We start from the raw sequence: 20,383 nt of genomic DNA, 5'->3' as shown, positions 1-20,383 counted from the left end.
ATGAAAGCAAATAAAGCTGAAATTTTATAATGTCATCATCATCACAATAATAATTATAATGTCATAATATAATAATTTATAATTATAAATGAATAATTATAAATAACCTTTAAATATCCATGACCATAATGAGGGACAGTACAAAGATGATCCAGCCACCATTTAAGTGTGTATAATGATCCTGTTGTTTGACTCCAATATCCGTACCACACTAGATGTCCTATCTCAGTCAATCATCCTAATCCCATCCCACTCTCTGGGACTCCTTGAGGAATGGGTATAAGTCCCTATGCTGGTATCTAGCTTAGGATAAGAGAGAAATTCCTCCTGGGAAAGGTTTCCTCACCCCCACAAGGCATGTAAGGAAGAGAAAGGTATGTCTTTTTCTAGACCCTCTAGCATGTGGATTTTATGCATGTAATCACTGGTGCCATTTTCAGACCCCAAGATTGGGGGTGGGGGGGCATACAGACTATTGATGACATGACCCTGAAAGCAGCAGAGCTGAGAAACAGAAGAAATCTGACCCGTGATGAATGGTTGAACCTCTTGCTAAACTTTCCCGGGACCTGCCAAACTCAACCTGATTATTTGAGATCACTTGTGGGCCTAATGTTTAATATGGCTTAATACCAAGTTCCTTTTACTTATAGGAAAATCAGCTGATTTCCATAATATGATTAAACTTTATTTTAACTTGTAGTTTCAGCTGTAACTTCAGCCATAACAAAAATGTACTGTATAGTAGGAAAAACTTTTTATCTATGATCTTAAGAATTTACTTCCCAAACTGACTTTTCTACAACTTAGCTGTGCAACATTAAGTCAGTCATTTGACAGCTCAGAAACTGCAACTTTGGTGATTATATCGTTCCCAATAATAGAACTTCTAAGTCCAATATTCTTTCATTCATCTGTTTTAGAAATTGCTGGTAAGCTTAGACTAGTATCAGTTTAAAATTTCAACTTCTACTTCCAGAAATTGTTGTGGTAAGGATAAAGAGAAAAGGCAAAAAGCTCCACAACTGAAATATTAAGTTCCCAAAAGTTCACTAACTAGTTTATCCTATTTTATAATTGACTTAAATATATTAGTATAAAATTAGGTCATTGAAGTTATCTAACTCCTAATCGTAATTCATATGTCAATTGCGAGAGGAACAGAAATATCAGTTGGCTGGTGATATCTTTCTAAAGACAATGTAGATACAACAGACTGCTAAGAAAATCTAAAGAATATTCAAAACTTCTTATGGTATTTAGATATTATGTTATATATTGCATTTTTTATCATAGGAATAAATAGTACGTAATTGGGCAAATAATACATTCTATAATAAAAAATTTAAATAAGTAAAACATCTTTGCAAAAATACTGTCAGTTGGAAAGAACTAAAACTGTATAATTTTGAAATAAGTCCCATTTAAAATAGATAACAAAAATAATTGAAATAAAGCAAAACTCAATTTTAATTTCATTTTTTATTATTATTTGTACCAACTCATTGATAAAAGACAAATCATAAAATGCTCAAAGCTTTGAACAGGAAAAAAAAAACAATGGAAGCACATGGACTGGAACTTAATCTGCAATATATTTTATAATCCAAAAAAACAGAAAGGTGACAATTCAATATGTAAGGCATTCACATTTAGCTAGTTTTATGTATACAAATCTCTAAACTGACCTAGCCATGCTACTGCCATAGGCTTAGCTTTCTCACTGAGCTTGACATAGGTGTAGCTTTAAATCAATATTTTCACCTTCACAACATTTTCTTACTATGATGCAGCATTATGATGTTGAAATTAAGATAAAAAGCACCAAATGGGTGATGCAACAGTGGCCCAATGGCAGAATTCTTGCTTGCTATGCTGGAGACCCAGGTTCGATTCCCGGCGTCTAATTATGAAAAAAAAAGGACCAAGTACAGATATTTTGGAACCATGATGAATGCTGTTTTTTAACAATGAGAGAGTTTCTTTCTTTGCTTTATTTATGGTCCAAGAAAACAATGGTAGGAAAAAAGAAAATTTTGAATACTTAGCACATAAAAAGGTACAAATGACAAGAATGGGTAGGAATATGATTTCTTCCCTCATGTAACTTTCCTAGGTACATTTAAGAATATTTAAACATGCATGATCAAGTTATTTTAGTATTATTCATTATTCCTCTCATTTTACTTTCATTTTCTTCTGTATCTTACATGAATAATGAATACTTAATTTTGATAACAGCCGGAAAACTAAATATATTTAAAACTGGGTAGTGCTATAGAACTAACAGATGCTAAGAACAAAGTTTTCATTCATATAAAACTATGTGAAAGTTTACACATAGTATATATCCTGGTTGTTTTAGTTTCTTTGGCTTCTCAAGCAAATACCTCAAAAAGGGATGGCTCAAAAAATGGGAATTTATTAGTTCACAGCTTTTAGACTAAGAGAAAAGTCAAATTAAGATGTCTTCATGATTATGATTTCTTCTTGAAGACTGAAGTTCTGGGGCTGGCTGCCACTGATCCTTAGTCCTTGGCTCCCGTCACATGGTAATGCCACGGCAGCCTCTCCTGGCCTCTCAGTTCTCTTCTGGGTCTCAGCTTCTTGTTTTCATGGCTTTTTTTCTCTGTCTGTCTGAATTTCATTCCACTTATAAAGTACTGTAGTATTAGGATTAGGACACATCTTGACTGAAGTAAGCTTTTCGTTAATTAAAGTAACCTCATCGTATGTACAATGGGTTCACACCAGTGTGCACCAGGAATAGTTAGGTTTAAGAATATGTTTTTCTGGTGTATATACAGCTCCAAATTACCACACTGGTATACTACCAATGCAACTTTTCTCCCAAACACTCAGATGCAAAAATCATGCTGAGTTTATGCATTTTTCTAATAGAAAATAAAGCGCTTTACCTTCATCCACCAGATGGTTGAAAAAATTCACATCATTCATTTCAGAATTGCCTCTTTCCTCTCTTTGAGATGGTAAACTCTGAGTGTGTCCACATTCAAAATGATGAAGGAAAAGCTCTTGTTCTGCTCTGCAGTGCAACTTGGCTGCCATTCAAATGCTGTTCATGGCATCCCCTTGCTCCGCTCAAAGGCAGTTCAATTAGTAATATGTTCCAATCCTTTTATGATTGAATTGACTCCCAGGAACTTTTCTGCACTCCTCAAGATCATGGTGCCTGCCTACATAGTGGTCAGGTCTCAGTTGTCTTTTCAGCATCCAACTGGAATCACTAAAAGTCTGGCTTCTGTTCTGTAAACTACAAACTTTGATCAGTGTGAAATCAATCCAACCGCTCTCTGTTCAAATATGAAAGCTGTCATTTCCTTCATGCCTTCCTTCTCCATGAACATTTGCTTGGTTTGATTTTATAAAAATTAATGCAGAGATTTTGACTTCCTGTCAGAATCATGGCTTCATGTTCTCTAGAAATCTCAAAAAACACAAAGAACTTCCTAAATACTACTTGTTGGGAAAAAGAAAAAAATCAATTACTATAGCAATATGTGTAAGACACAATTATTTTCTCAATAATTTCCCTGTTACACAAGATTGTGATAAGACTTGTAGAGCCTCAAATGCTTTATTTAATTCTTTGGTATCATCTATACTGTTGCTGTATCTTAATATTTCTTTTAAGTCATGGACATTCTAGACTATAAGCTAAAATTTTAGACCTCCAGTAAATGAATTTTCCCTACTAACTATTTTTAGTCAATTAAGTTAAACATTTTGTAAGCTTTGAGTAAATTAAAAGAATCTGGAAAACATTTGGAAATTGTCTAAGACATGGATGTGTTATATGATTTACAATAATCAGAGTTCATTTATAACCTAAAATTAATAATTGCTAGAATATTCAGTAAATTTCCCTACATATAGTTTTATTTTACTATTTGAAGATGTATATGTCTTTCCATTTTATTTAAGTACCAAATATACTTCAACAAATACATATTGTTACATACTTCAGTTGGGTTATCAGAAAGAATTGGAGTCAATTGCCCTTAACTACAGGATTGCCATGGAAAATATATGAGGTTGGAATTCTGATTCAGTGGCTAATACAGGCATCTAAACTATTCACAGTTCCCTGTAATTTTTATGTGTATCTCTAACAACTAATAGACTATCTATTTAGATGACACTTTCTAGCTCCAAAGTTCTATGAATTTGAGGGAAGAACATGGAGGATTCTGTTTCATCTGTGCTGGTAAATTATAATTTGGCACCTCAAAAGAGATTAAAAGGTAACCTAAAAAATAGTGAGGTCTAAAAAATAGAGAGATTTAAAATAACATCCCTCATGTAACTTAGAAAGACAGAAAAAAAAGTTGGGAAATGGAACTAGATTTCAGGGAAATGAAGCACATAAATATAAGTGTTATTGGTATCCTAGAAAAGAGAAGAGAAGAATGAAGGGATAGGAAGTCTAGTTGAAGAGTAATGGGGAAAACTTCCCAATTCTTATAAAAGACATATATATGGCAATTAAAGAAGTCCAATGAAGCCCAAATAGAATAAATCCATATAGGCCTACATTTGATCAGAATGTCAAATATTGAAGGGAAGCAAACAGTCTTGAAAGCAGTAAAGAAAAAGCAATTCACTACATAAAAGGGAAGCCGCATAAGACTGAGCTCAGACTAGTCAACAGCTACCATGGAGGCGAGAAGGCAGTGCTATGATATATTTAAGATTCTGAAAGAGAAGGATTTCCAGCCAAGAATTCTTTATCCTCCCCAGCTGTCCTTCAAAATTGAGAGAGAGATTCAAATCTTTACTGACAAATAAAGGCTAAGAGAATTTGCCAACAAGATACCTGCCATATAAGAAACACTAAAGGGAGTTCTGTTGACTGAAAAAAAAAGACAGGCGACGGGATCTGGAGGAGAGTACAGAATTGAAGAGTAACAGTGAGGATAACTTAAAGGATTATAAGAAACAGAGAGAAAAATATATACATCTGATAAACAAATGCTAAAGGATAAAATAGGAGATTCGCGAAATGACTTTACAGTAATAACTGAGTGCTAATGAATTAAACTTATAAGTTGAAAGATACAGATTGGGCAACGGTGGATCAACAGATAGAGTTCTTGCCTGCCATGCCAGAGACCTGGGTTCGATTCTTGGTGCCTGCTCATGCAAAAAAAAAGATGCAAATTGGCAAAATGGATTAAAATATATGACCCATCTAAATGCTGCTTACAAGAGATTCATCTTAGAGCTAATGATATGAATAGACTAAAAGTGAAAGGATGGAAAAGGTATTTCATGCCAGTTGTAACCAAAAGAAAACAGGGTAGCTATATTAACAACAGAACAAATAAACTTTAAATGTAAAGATGTCGTAAGAGACAAGGAAGGACACTATTTATTAATAAAATAACAATTCACCAAGAAGAAATAACAATCATAAATGTTTATGCTCTCAATTTCAACAGTAATAGTGGGAAATTTCAATACACCACTCTTCTCTATCAGTACAGCAACCAGAGAGAGGATCAATAAGGAAACAAATAATTTAATCAATGTAATATATGAATTAGACCTAACTGGTATACATAGGTTGTTACATCCTAAAATACCAGGATATGCATTTTTTTCCTAGTGTTTATAGATCATTCTCCAGGATAGATCATATACTGGAACACAAATTAGGTCTTTATCAATTTAATGAGATTGAAGTTATTCAAAACACATTGTCTGACCACAATGGAATTAAGTTGGAAATTAACAATCATCAAAGAACCAGAATTTTTACAAATATATGGAGATTAAACATCACACTTTTAAACAAACAGTGGGTCAAAGAGTAAATTGTTGGAGAAATTGGTAACTATCTGGAGACAAATGAAAATAAAAATATAATGTATCAGAACTTGTAGGATGCAGCAAAGGCAGTGCTGAGAAGGAAATTTATCACCCTAAATGCCTACATTAAAAAAGAAGAGGTACAGGTCATGGTGGCTTAGCAGGCAGAGTTCTTGCCTGCCATGCCAGAGACCCAGGTTTGATTCCCAGTGCCTGCCCATGCAAAAAACAAAAACAAAAGCGGGAAAAAGAAGAGGACTTTTGGGGAAGATGGAGGAATAGGATGGACTGAGTTCACCCCTGCTCCAAAGAACAGCTAGAGAAGTGACAGAACAATGAGCAGGACAGCAGTCCCAGGGTGCAAATAACCTGAGAGAGTCTTCTACGCTACATAGGGAGGTCCTGAATGAAAAAGCTGTGGGATTGAGACACAGATAAGCAGGCAAGTAGACTCCCTTGGGACTTCACTGGGAAAAGAGGCCATGCCCAGAAACTGCCTGCCACTGCAGCTAGCCCCCTCAACCCCATAGCCCAGAGCCCCTTAGGGAAACTTGGAAGTTAGTAAGTGAGCTTTCCTGCTAATACAGACCATCCAACTATGCACTGAGCCCACCACACACTTTTCTAAATGAAGCCCCAGAGCCCTCAGGTGTGCATAGACAAGGAGGCGGGAATGAGGAAGCAAACCAAGCCAAGCCCCTTGACAGCACCAAGGTCACATGCCACACCCTAATTACCTGCTCCCTGCAAAGCAAGCACCACCTCCAAAGCCCCAAGCACCTGTATCTCACACCCCTACACCCTGTGCACATGTATGTCCACACCTGCCACCCTGTACCCACTCCTCACTCCACCCCCCCACGGGTCCCTGCACACTGCCCACTGTTGCCCATGCACATGTCTACTCACCCACCCACACCCACCACAGCATGCCTATGCAAACCCGTGCCCCACACCCAGCACATTCATGTACTTGAGCCCTACACCCCTCCCACACCCGGCTCACCTATGCCCCCATGCCACACCTCCCTGCAGCCTGTGTACCTCCCCAATTACCACAGCACCCCAGGCAACCACCCCCACTTCATAATGTTCCAGGCACATGTATACCCATGCCCTGCCCACCAGTGTCCCGCCTCCTGCACCCTAAACCCCAGGTCCTGTCCCCCACCCTTCCTGTGACCCATGTGCCTGCACAAACCCCATGATCACCTTCGTACCATGCCCTGCCTCTGTGCCCCCTGCAGCATGCACTGCCTCTGCACTCAAGGCCTTCCCACACTGCACCCCATTCGCACCCCCCATGCCTCCCATCTTGACCCTACAGCCTACACCCCATATACCTGACCACCAATGTAATGCCTTCACCCACATCTAGCCCTGCGCTGCACCTCACCACTGCACTACTGTGTCCCACCCCACACTCCATACCCTGCTCCTGCCTGTCCTGCATATCAAAACCTTAGTTGACTGAGGGGGTTCCAATGTAATTCTATCAATACAATTAAATGCCTTGAAGCCAACAGAAAATCACAAAGCAGTTGAAGTTGCAGACAGACGTAGTGTAGCCTAATGACAAAATTAAAACACCAGAGGAAACACAGATTTTGGAACAACTAAACAAAGATGTACATAGAACTCTACTAAATAAATTTGATGGGTTGACTAATGACATAAAAAATATCAAAAAGACACTAGAAGAGCAAAGAAGAATTTGAAAGAATAAGAAAATATAGCTGATATTACAGAGATGAAAGATACTATAGACCAAGTAAAAAATATACTAGAGACAAAACAGCAGATTGAAGAAACAGAAGAAAGAAGTGATCTAAAGGACAGGAAAATTGAATTCAAACATGCAAAAGAACACATTGCTAAAATGATGGAGAATTTTGAAATGAATCTCAGGGAAATGATGGACAACATGAAGTACACAAACATAAGAGTCATTGGTGCTCCAGAGGAAGAGAAGAGTAAAGGGTTAGGAAGATTAGTTGATGAGTTAATGGGGTAAAACTTTCCAACCTTTAAAAAAGACATAAACATGCAAAACAAAAGAGTACTATGCACCTCAAATAGAATGAATCAAATTACATAATAATCAACCTTTCAAATGTTGAAAAGAAGCAGAAAGTCTTGAAAGCAGCAAGAGAAAAGTGACTCACTACATACAAGGGAAACCACATAAGACTGAGTCTGAGTTCTTTCTGACTATTCGACAATCACCATACAGGTGAGAAGGCAGTGATATGATATATATAAGATTCTTAAAGAGAAGACTTTCAGCCAAGAATTCTGTATTCAGCCAAATCGTCTTTCAAAATTGAGGGAGATATTAAAATTTTCACAGAGAAAGGCTGAGAGTATTTGTCAACCAGAGACCAGCCATACAAGAAATACTAAAAGTAGTCTGTCAGCTGAAAAATGACAGAAGGAGGAGGTCTGGAGGAGAGGACAGAATTGAAGAATATAAGTAAGTGTATCTTAAAGGATAAAAAGAGAAAGAGTGAATAGATTGCATAGAACCAACAAATAAAAACCAATGAATAGCATGGAAGATTCAAAAATCGCCTTTACAATAATAACTCTGAATATTTATAGTTAAACTCACCAAATTAAAAGATACAAATTGGGAAAATGGATTAAAAATGATGATCCATCGATATGTTGCTACAAGATACTCATCTTAGACCCAAGGATACAAGTAATTTGAAAGTAAAAGGATGTAAAAAGATGTTCCATGCAAATTATAACTCAAAGAAATTAGGTGTAGCAAAGATAATATTAGATATCAGACAAAATAGAATTTAAATGTAAAGGCATCATAAGAGACAAACAAGGACACTACATATTAAGAAAAGGCACAATTTAACAAGAGGAAATAATAATTATAAGTGTTGAAGCTCACAACAAGTATCTCAAAGTAAATGAGGAAAACATGAAAAAAAAACTGAAGGGAGCAATAGATATTTCAACAAAATAGTGGGAGACATCAATACACCACTCTCCTCTATAGATAGACCAACCAGACAGAGGAGCAACAAGGAAATAGGGAACTTAAACAATTTGATAAATGATTTAGATCTAACAGACATATCTAGGTTATTACACTCCAAAGCACCAGGTTATACATTCTTCTCAAGTGCTCATGGAATATTCTCTAGGATAGATCACATGCTAGGGGACAAATCAGGTCTTTTCAAATTTAAGAAGATTGAAATCATTTAAAGCACTTTTTCTGATCACAATAGAATCACAATTTAAAGCACTTTTTCTGATCACAATAACCATCAAAGAATCAGAACTTTCACAAATATATGGAGATTAAATAATGATTTCTTAAACAAACAACTCAAAGAAGAAATTGCTGGAGAAATCAATAAACATCTGGAGATGAATGAAAATGACAATACAAGATATCTGAACTTCCAGGATGTGACAAAAGTTCTGCTGAAAGTGGAATTTATTGCTCTGAATACCTATTTTATAGGAGAAGAAAGAGCAAACATTGAGTACTTAATTGCTCACCTGGAGGAACAAGAGAAAAAATTCAGCAGACTAGCTCCAAAGAAAGTAGAAGGGAAATAACATACATTAAAGCAGAAATAAATGAACTGGAGAACAAATAAATAGAAGAAAGAATCAATAAAAGTAGAAGTTGGTTCTTTGAGAAAAACCACAAAATTGATGGACCTCTAACTAGATTGACAAAGGAAAAAAATGAGGAGGTACAAATAAGCAAAATTAAAATGAGAAGGGAGTTGTAACTATGGATCCTGAAGAAATTTAAAAAATTGTAAGAGGAAATTATGAACAACTATATACCAACAAACTATACAACTTAGATGAAATGGGCAAATTTATAGAAACATATGAATTACCAACCCTTTCTCAAGAAGAAATAGAATATCTTAACATACAAACTACAAGTAAAGGGAGTCAATTAACTTTCAAAAATCTTCCTACAAAAAGTCTCATGTTTCGGAAGGGAATTTTATCAAACATTTCAAAAAGAACTAACAACAATTTGGCTCAAAAAATTTAAAAAGGTCATCACCTAGCCCATTTTATGAAGCTAACATCACTTTATGCCAAAAACTGATAGAGCCATTACAAGACAGGAAAACTACAGAGCAATTTCCGTTATGAACGTAGATGCAAAAATTCTCAACAAAATTCTAGCAAATCAAATGCAATGATTCATGAAAAGAACTACGTATCATGACAAAGTGGGATTTATACTAGGAATGCAAGGGTGGGTCAACATAAGAAAATCAATTGATGTAAAACAGTATATTAATAAATTAAGTGGGAAAAATCATATGATCAAAGTGATTGGTACCAAAAATGCATTCAATAAAATTTAGCATCCTTTTTTGGCAAGAACACTACAAGAGGCAAGAATCATAGGAATCTTTCTCAACATCATAAAGGGTATGTATAAGAAATCCGTAATTATCATTCTCAATGCTGAGAAATTGAAAACGTTCCTCTTCAGATTGGAAATGAGATGAGAATGCCCATTGTCACCACTATTATTCAACATTATACTAGAAATCTTAGTTAGAGCAAGTAAGCAGGAGAAAGAAAGAAAAGGCATTCAGGCAAGTAAGGAAGAAGTAAAACTTTAAATTTACTGACAACATGCTCCCATACTTGGAAAATCTTGAGAAATACATAACAAAGCGACTTTATTAATTAACAGACGGCCTAGTGATGGGATACAAGATTAATGTACAAAAATAGAAACATTTCTATATATAAATAATGACCTAAATATGGAGACAACTAAGGAAAAAATTCCATTCAAAGTACTCACTAAAACAATCAAGCATCTAGGACTAAGCTTGACCAGGGAAGTAAAGCCCTGTACACAGAAAACTATAAAATAATGTTAAAAAAATTAAGAAGATGTAAACAGATGAAAAATATTCTGTGCTCAGGGATAGGAAGGTTGAATGCTGTTAAGATGTGAGTCCTTCCAAAATTGATGTATAAATTCAGTGCAATACCAATCAAAATTCCAACAATGTATTTTGAAGACTTGGAAAAGCTAATTATCAAATTCATTTGGAAGGGAAAGAAACCTTGAAAGCTAAAGGTTTCTAAACCTTTAAAAAAGAAGAGCTAAGTGGGAGAATTAACTTACTGACTTTAAAGCTTACTATAAAGCCACAGTGGTTAAAGCAGCATAGTACTAGAACAACGATAGAAGTATTGAGCAATGGAACTGAATCGCGAGTGTGAAGATTTACTACTAAATTTATAGTTAATTGATCTTTGACAAGTCTCCCAAATCCATGGATTGGGACTGAACAGTTTTTTTCAATAAATAGGCTTGGGAAAACTGAATTTCAGTAGTCAAAATAATGAAAGAGAATCCATATCTTGTACCTTATCCAAAATTGAACTCAAAATGAATCAAAGACCTAAATATAAGAAAGAGTCAGTACTATAAAACTTCTGGAAAAAAACAAAAAAAACCCAAAAAAACACAGTGAAGAACTTCAAGACCTAGTACTAGGAGGTAGTTTCCTTTCACATCCAAAGCACAAGCAATGAAAGTGCTTTGGATAATAGATAAATGTGAGCTCATTAAAATCCAAAGTTTTTACACCTCAAGAAATTTTGTCAAAAAGGTTAAAAGGCAACCAGCCCAATGGGACAAAAAAAAAATTGTATTTGTTCTTCAGAAAAAGCATCAGAAAAAGGTTTGATATCCCATACATATAAAAATAAATTATACATCTCTACAACAAAAGAATAATCAATCCAATTATAAAATGGGCAAAAGACATAAACAGCCATTTTCTGAAGAGCAAACACAAGTTGCTAAAAAGCAAAAGAAGAGTTGCTCATCTTCTTTAGCTATAAGTGAAATGCAAATTTAAACTACAATGAGATATCATTTTACACCTTTAAACTTGGTTGTCATTAAACAAACAGGAATCTGCAAATGTTGGAGAGGATATGGAGATAATGGGTCACTTATTCACTGCTGGTGGAACTGTAAAATGGCACAGACCCTATGGGAGAGTGAACATCACAAAATTCCTCAGATAACTAAATATTGAGTTTCCATATGACCCGGCAATACCACTACTTGATATATACCCAGAAAAGTTAAAAGAAGTGGCATGCACAGACATTTTAACATTGATGTTCATAGTGGCACTATTCACAATTGCTAAAAGATGGAAGCAACTCAAATGCCCATCAAAAGACAAGTGGATAAACACAATGTGGTATATTCATACGGTATAGTATGATAGTATCATACAGCATTAAGATAAAGTCAGGTCCTGAGGCATATGACTACATGAATGAATTTGAGGACATAACGCTGAGTGAAATAAGCCAGGTACAAAAGAATAGATACTGTATAATCTCAATATTATGACTGGTAAAGATAACAATACCAAAGCTCAAGTGAGCTGAATGAGTTGCTCTGAATAATAGGTCAAGAAATTATCTGCTCTCAGATAGAAAGTCAATGTAAGTTCCTCTGATAGTTTGCTCTAGTATGATCTGGATGAAGATTTTGGGGACAGATGGGGATTAAGGTGCTCCCCTGCCCACATAACCCTGCCTCCTCCCCACTTCTCTCCTTCCTCTCCCTTCTACTTTCCTCTCTTTTTTTCTCTCTCTCTCTCTCTTTCTCTGTTTCTTCCCTCCTTCCTTCCCTAAAATTAAATTAAGTTTAAAAAGAATACATACACAGTTAATAAATGTATGGGGAAAAAAAAAAAGGAAAAGTGTGACCTTTAACAAGGAGTTTCTCTGCTGTTGAGACATATCCCGAAGGAGCTGGTGGCTGGACACTGTCTGCTGACCACACTCCCTGCAGCTGGACGCAGGTCCCTCCTTGAAAGGGGATCTGGGTGTCAGATCTCCATGTCTACCACTCTCAAAAGATAGAATAATCTCACAGCCAATAAATAGATGAAAAAGGTATATGTTCTCATTATCTTTCAGGAAAATTCAAATTAAAGCCACAACATGAAATCACTAAATGCTCACCAGAATGGTTGTAGTTAAAGCCACTGACAATGCCATGTGGTGGTGGAAACATGTCACAATTGGAAATCTCAAATACTCCTGATAGGTGTGGAAACTTGGAGATCACCTAGTAAAGCAATTAAACCTTAGTTACTAAGTTGTTGAAGTTATACACAGGTAGTGTTGGGATTGAATCATATCCCCCACAAAAGACACATTCAAGTCTTAATTCAAGTTTCTGTGGATGTGAACCCATTTGTAAATGGGACCTTTCAAGATATTATCATCAGTTAAGATGTAGACTTATCTGTGAATAGGATCTGCAGAGATGCTACTTAGATGAGCTCAAACTGAATCAGAGTGGGCCTTTATTTGTAAGACTGGAGGCCTTATCAAGGGAGGAAGTGTAGACACAGTCAGTCAGATAAAGCCATATGTGATGACCATGGAGACAGAGAGCCTTGTGATGGAGGCAGAAATGCAAATAATGAAACCCCCAAAATTGTGACAAGTCAGCACCAAAACCCTACAGACCTCAGGAGAAAGCACAGTCTGTCAAGACATTGATTTTAAACTTCTATCCTTCAAAACTCTAAGTCAACAAATCCCTATTTTTTAAACCATGAATGAATGAATGAATGAATGAATAAATAAATAAATAAATGAAATAACATCCTTTTTTGTTTTGGGCAGCACATTTCATTCTGTCTTCCACTTCCAGGTATTCTTCTCTTTTGGATTCTACCATTTGTTTCAGTGCTTTTGTCAAAGGAATGGAATCTGACTTTTTCATTTCAATCCTTTTGTGAGAGATAAAATGTTTTGTTTACACTATCGTAATAGCTTGGTAAAGTGTCACTCTACCTGAGTATAGACATTTGCTGGTGAATTTTTAGCTTTTCTTAGAAAATTGAAATAAGGCACAAAATATTTTGCAAGTATGAAAAATCAATGACCAATTGATAGTAATGATATTCTAATGGTCCGTTTTCTGTCTTGATTAAATCAATTAGTTGTGAAATCTTTGGTAGTAATATGTCACCAAAAAAAATGGTCTAAAGCTTGATGTAACAACTTAGGTAGCAACTGAATACATGTTTAAAAGAGGTACTGTAGTGATAAGGTAACTCAGAATTATTAGGATATTATTATCAGAGCTATTAGACTGTGGCCATTCTAGATGGCTTATTTTTGTATATATAAAATAAAATCTGTCTAATTTATATTTACTACAGATATCTCACAGATTGTATCGCACAGATTGTAACTTTCAAAATAATTCATCAAGAATAACGTCTAATATGGTTCAGTAAGACGAGTGTCAGTTTTCTATTCTCTTTTCATTACAGCACAGTATGGAATTGTTTTTCCCTGTATAATCCAAAAATAATGTAGAATTTAATTCATTCATCTGCTGACCTTTCAAATGTTCTTGCAAATGTTTTCCCATCAATTGCCAATTTTGATCATAGTTAGTATGCCTATATAAAGCAGACCAATTTTTTCCCTTTTAGTCTTTTGTTTTGAATCTGGTATGGATCTGAAACAGATAATCAAAATTTTTCAGAATTACATGCCAAAAAAAGTAAGAAGACTCTGAAAGAAAACTTCTTGATACACGGGAGAAGAGAAATAAATGAGCTTTCATGAATTGTACTTGTGAGATCTATTTTGGAAGTTCAGACTTATTTTTCCTTCTTTTTTATTCCAAGATTCATTACAGAAAGTCGACGTTTACAGATGGTTGAATTTTGAAGTTTAAGAAATCTATGGAGCAGCATTGAATTTCATAAATACTGCTGTGAGAACATAACAGATTGGAAAGAGGAATTTTCCATTTTCAGTCTCTAATAAAAATGAACAGTTTCATTTTTCAAATCTAGCTTAAAAATGATTTAGAATTGGTTGAACACTATTTATTGTTAATATTAGCCAAAGCACTTGAAGAAATTAATTTTTATATTTTCAAGGAATTATGAGACAAACTATATTTAAGTTTATAAATTTATAAATATTCTAATTTTATATTATTATTTGTGATAGTATATAAATAGAGCTGGGATCTGATTATGGGCCTCACAATTTATCTCAGAGATAATAGTTATAGCCTTCAATAATTCCATTTTTTCCTAAAAAGCATTATTTTTGTTATTTAGTTGGGAGATATTTTTAATTGGGAAAGTCTATTTAAAACATATTTTTTATTATGTTGCATTCATGTGCTGTGTTTAAGAAGGTCATAAAAGAAAAAAAGCATCTTCTTTCAGGAGAATATGTTAACTGAAGCAATTTATTATTAATTGACTGAATAGCTTTCAAAGGATGGTAGAGACTTCATTTTGTCAGTAACAAACACATTGTGTTCTATCTCCCTGCTTAATTTTAATTTCTCATTTAATCTGTGGGGATTTTAGCAAAAATGAAAAGAATAGGAGATTTTTAATAGAAAGTGCATGGGTGTGTGTTAAAACAGGTATATGTGCAACTGTTTGTCTGTGCCTGTGTGTACATACACAAAAAAGAAAATGTATGTTTCTTTGTTCCTTAGTCCTTTTGCCGACTATCCTGAGTTAAGCACAAATTGAGAGCTTTCAAAATCAAGTTCTGGAAGCCTCAAGTATCTCATATTTTAAACTTCTTTTAGTTATAATGTGTATATATTAATTAGAGTTAGCACATAAATAGCCTTTTTCTATTAAAGTAAAGAAATGCAAAATCTTGGTTTGGAATAACAGAGAATTAGCTATGGCATCCTATGATTACAGGAGGGTTAAATTTTGTAGCATTATGCAAAAAGGCAGTATATAGAAGAGAGGAGGGATTTTTGACTCAAAACAGCTTTTGTCCCTTACTATCTGTGCTATCTTGGTCAGATCACATAATTTTTCTAAGCCTCAGTCAGTTCATTTCAATAATGGGCATATTAGGAACAACTACTTTGTAAGATTTCTAGAAAGCTGAGATACAGTATCTTATACTGTAGATAAAATGGTTAACATAAAGCCTGACATGTATAAAACAATTAATAAATATAAATCATTTTTGATGATGATGATGATGATGATGATGATGATGTATTGTGGCTGCTATTAGAAGTTTTCTGAGTTGAGCTATGGCTCTTATGTTGAATTGCCAAGCCAGAGTTCTTCCTCAGATATATGTTTGAGGGAACTGAGCTATAGATAAATCATGATGCAGTCATATTTCTGCTAAATATAATTTATTTAATAACACATGTATTTCCATATTAATATATTTGTATTTTTAACCAAGTAATGTTACATCTACATAAAAATTTTGAAGAAAATAAGATACTTATCCCATTGTTTTAGCATGGTTTAACCCCTTTGTCTTAGTTTGCTTATCTGATTTGAGAAATTCTACATAGCAGTTGACTTAACAACAGGAATTAATTTTCTCATGATTTTGGAGATCAGAAGTCCAAAATCAAGGTATTGGCAAGACCATGATTTCTCCCCTGGTCTGCAGCATTCTGGTGCCGGCCTGCTCTAAGCCCTGGAGTTCCTTGGCTTGCACCCCTGTCTCCCATCACATGGTGACAGCCTTGATGTTCCGTGTGGGTCAGCTCTGCCAGTTCCCACGACTTCCAGTTTCTTGCTGTGTGGGGTTCACTCCGACTGACGGCTTCTGGTTTCTCCTAAGATTTCCAGTAAAATGAAGTAAGGCCTACAATGATTTGGTTGGTCATACCTTAACTAAAGATAGCATCTTCAAAATAACCTCTTTACCAATAAATTCACACCCAAAGGAAACTGAAATAAGCACAACTTTGTTTGAGAGGGTGTATGATTCAGTCAACCATACCCAGTAAACATGAGCTTGCTGAGGGTGAGAAATATATCTTATTCACCAACGCTTTTCATCTTTATGTCCTCAGGGTTTATTTAGGAATATCATTTTAACTTTGTACCCTCAAGGCTGAGTTAGGACAATTCCAAGCACTTAGTAAATCGCCAGAAAGAAAGAAAGAGAAAGAGGGGGTCTGAGAGAGGAGAGAGGGGGGAGAAGGAAGGAAGGAAGACAGGGAGGGGGGAGGGGAGGAGGAAGGGAGGGAGAGAGGGAGGAAAGGAGATAATAAAGGAGAAAGTAAAAAAAAAAAAAAAAGAAAAGAAAGGAAGAAATAAAGAGAAAGAATTGAAACTCCCCCTTCTAAGATGGATCATGGGTCTTCTTGAGGTATAGGCATCTGTGGAAGGGGAGACAAGAGTCCATGGCTGGGAAGACCAGGGGCTGCCGGCCTGGAGGACTGCCCTGAAGGCCAGAACCAGATCTCAGAATGCCGTGGGGTTCAGCCTTCTGCCCAGGACAGCCCCCCACCACCCACCAAGGCTGGTATGGCCCAGGTTGGCTGATATTAGTTGAGAACTTCATCTATATCTCTATTTTGGAGTTTTTCATAGTGTAAGAAACCCACAGTTTGTATTTATGTCAAAGATTCCAGGGATTTAGCAGCTCCTGATAACTTTAGTTTTACGTAATCTCAGGCTGTTGAGACTCTTGGCCCATCCTATAAGCCTTACTGTTTAGACTGCTACAATTTTATCAATGCAGTACATCTGATAGACAAAAAGGAAAACATCTCTGTCTGATATATCTCCCTTCAAGCATCAAGCCTTTAGTCTAATTAGCTCTACGTAAGTTTTACCAGTGCCACAGTCTTCTAGGTCAATTCCCCTGATTTAAATTGCTGGCCTTCTCTGCCCTCTTAGAGCAAGAAAATCACCCTTAATCTACTTGCTGTGCTTAAAAGACTAAAATTAAAACACTGTCCTCGATACTTTAAAAGCATGAAATTAAAGCTCAAAAGAGATCAGTATGATAGGTATGGATATAAGTATGGATGAGTATATAGGCATAATTAAATACAGACATATATGCAAAGTGTTATTATTGATCCTGTGATTATATATGTGCGTGTGTGTGTATATATATATATCAAGAACTAGTTGCTTGTCAGAAAATGCAGATGCTACTTTGTTCTGTGGAGTGCCTTTTCTAGGACTCTTCTTGTAGTTCTCTGATTCTCTTAGTTTGCTATCCTGCCATGACAAATGCCATGCCATAAGCTGGTTTAACAAGAATTTGCAGGAATTTATTGACTCAGAGTTCTGGGACAAGAAGAAGTTCAACATCAAAGTGTTGGCAAGACCATGGTTCCTCCTGGAAAAGCAGTATTCAGGCTACTTGCTGCAATCCTTGGAGTTCCTTGCATTTCTTTTTACTGTCTCTCTCCTTGTGCTCCCTCTTCTGATTTCTGCTAACTTATGCCTTCTGGCTACTTTGTGGCATTCTCTTGTGACTCCCTGTTTTTAGTGTCTTCTCTGTGTAGGTCTCCAATAACATGAATTAAGACCCACTCTCTTCAATTGGGCCAGTTCTCAACTAAAAATATCTTCAAGATGCTCTATTTACACTGGGTTTACACTCACAGTAAAGATACTTAAAATTATGAACATGGGTAAACTAGAGGACATAATTCAATCCACTATACAGGTATATCATAGAAAAATATTTTACAGAGTAAAGAATAAATCTTAGAGAGATGAAGTGGATTACTCATGGCTACAAAGTAATATATAATAGAGTTAGGTCTAGTCTACAAACCACTCCCCTTTCTCTAGATGCTTTTTCTATCCTAGATGCTACTGCAGTTTTAAGTTCAATTAGACTAAAAAAAAACTAGGGGGCAAAGATCCTGAGATCAAATTGGTGTTTTATAGATTTCTGTATACATCTAAATACATGCATAACTTGTGTTTACCCCCAGGGGATTCTAATTTAGTGAGTAGGAGTTGAAGCCTGTGTAACTGTGTCTTCAGAATAATTCACAGAAGTTTCAAATGCTGAACTATGGTTTCGAAATACTGAGCTATTCTGATTCACTGAGTGTTATAGATTAAACTGTGTCTCCCCCCAAAACCTGATCAATTCCAAACTTTGGTCCAGTGAATGTGAATGTATTCTTGAAGCTGATATTAGTTAAGATGCAGCCAAACTAGATTAGGGTGAGCCCTATTCCAATTTAACTGGTGTCCTAATAAGGAGAGAAAATTTGGACACAGAAAGAGAGATGGAGACAAAAAGAAGAGACGACTGTGTGACAGAGGCAGAGATTGAGTTAGGCAGTCATAAAGCAAGGAAGACCATGGATTTCCAGCCACCCACCAGAAGCCAGAAGAGAGGCACAGAATGGATTATATCCTTTTAGAGAAATCACAGCACTGCAAACATCTTGATTTCAGTTTTCTAGCCTCCAGAACCATGACAGAATAAATTTCCATTGTTTAAAACAACTAGCTTGTAGTACTTTGTTATATCAGCCCTGATAAATCAATACACTATGCTAACAGAGAAGACACACATACGGAGATAATTTTTAAGCATTTTGTATGAAGTACAGAGAACCTAGCTCATGCCAATATATGCTGAGAGCCTGCACTGGGAGGTGTGGGGAGGACAGGACTGTTCAGGGGAAGGTCTATCAACAGGTGATAGGATCCAGCCACAGCATCTGAAATTTGAATACAGCATTTTCATCTCCAGAATAATTGATGCTGAGGGTAACTTAGAAAAACTAGGATTCTAAAACCTAAATTTCAGAATCCTGTCTACTGGGAACATAAGGACCTAGACTCGAAATGTAAGATACCAACTCAATTATAAAACAAGATTATAATCTTACATCAGCATCAGAAATAAATTTATGTTATCAATATTTATTTTGTGTCATGCACCTTTCCTCCTCTTCTGTACACCCCTTCTCCACCAAGAAGGAAGCAGCCTTTGTTTGCATAATTGAACTCAGGCTGGACTTAATTGGGTCATAGTTTCATTCATTCCACTTAAGCAAAGTTAGGTTGATTTATCTTAGGGATGAGTACCTGACCCAACTTGGCATTTCACACTGAGTTTTTCTGCAGGGCCTTTATATTTGAAATAACAATGGAAAATGGAAGTCTTTTTGTTAATAAAGCTTCAGAGATGAGGCTTGGGAAACCTCAACAATGTTTTATACGCCCATATTAGGGTGAAACAAGCAAGGCAGTGAGGAGTATAATTCAAGGACTGGCAATGTACGGGGTTACCTTAGCATTGGTCCTGAAGTTTTCTCTCATAGTGAGGAAGTCAGCATGATGGAAAGAATGAAAGAAAATGAAAAGGTGGAAAATGGGGAAAAGGTGACCCCTGGTCACAGCCATGCTGTAATTCCAGCTGTTCATGATATTCCTTTCTCTCCTGCTCTGCCTCTGCTTTTCTGCTTTAAATATTGCCTTTGATTATACCAACCAATATAGTCTTCTTTGCTTGAATTGTGTCCATGTGTGATTTCTATCAGGTGCAATAAAAGCATTCTTACTAATGCCAGATAACTTATGGTTTTCTGAGTTCCTAACCTTCCCACAACCAGAGGCAAAACTTTAGTAGAAGTAAAAAGAGTACAGCTGTGATGATCAAAAATCCATTTAAAAAAGGAATCAGACTCAGCATTTCAATATCATTCCATTCAGACTGCTCAGTCACTTTGAAAAGC

At 35.8% G+C, this 20,383-nt stretch overlaps 1 protein-coding gene across 1 annotated transcript in view; it reads left to right on the top strand.

Moving 5' to 3' along the window:
- The window catches only part of EYS (EGF-like photoreceptor maintenance factor), a 1,737,133-nt gene that overhangs the window by 441,094 nt on the left and 1,275,656 nt on the right, over nucleotides 1–20,383 (top strand).

This window comes from Tamandua tetradactyla, chromosome 5, assembly GCF_023851605.1.
Source record: "Tamandua tetradactyla isolate mTamTet1 chromosome 5, mTamTet1.pri, whole genome shotgun sequence".
NCBI lineage: Eukaryota > Metazoa > Chordata > Mammalia > Pilosa > Myrmecophagidae > Tamandua > Tamandua tetradactyla.
Note: the sequence above shows the minus strand (reverse complement) of the source record. Positions and strands in the feature narration are given on the sequence as shown.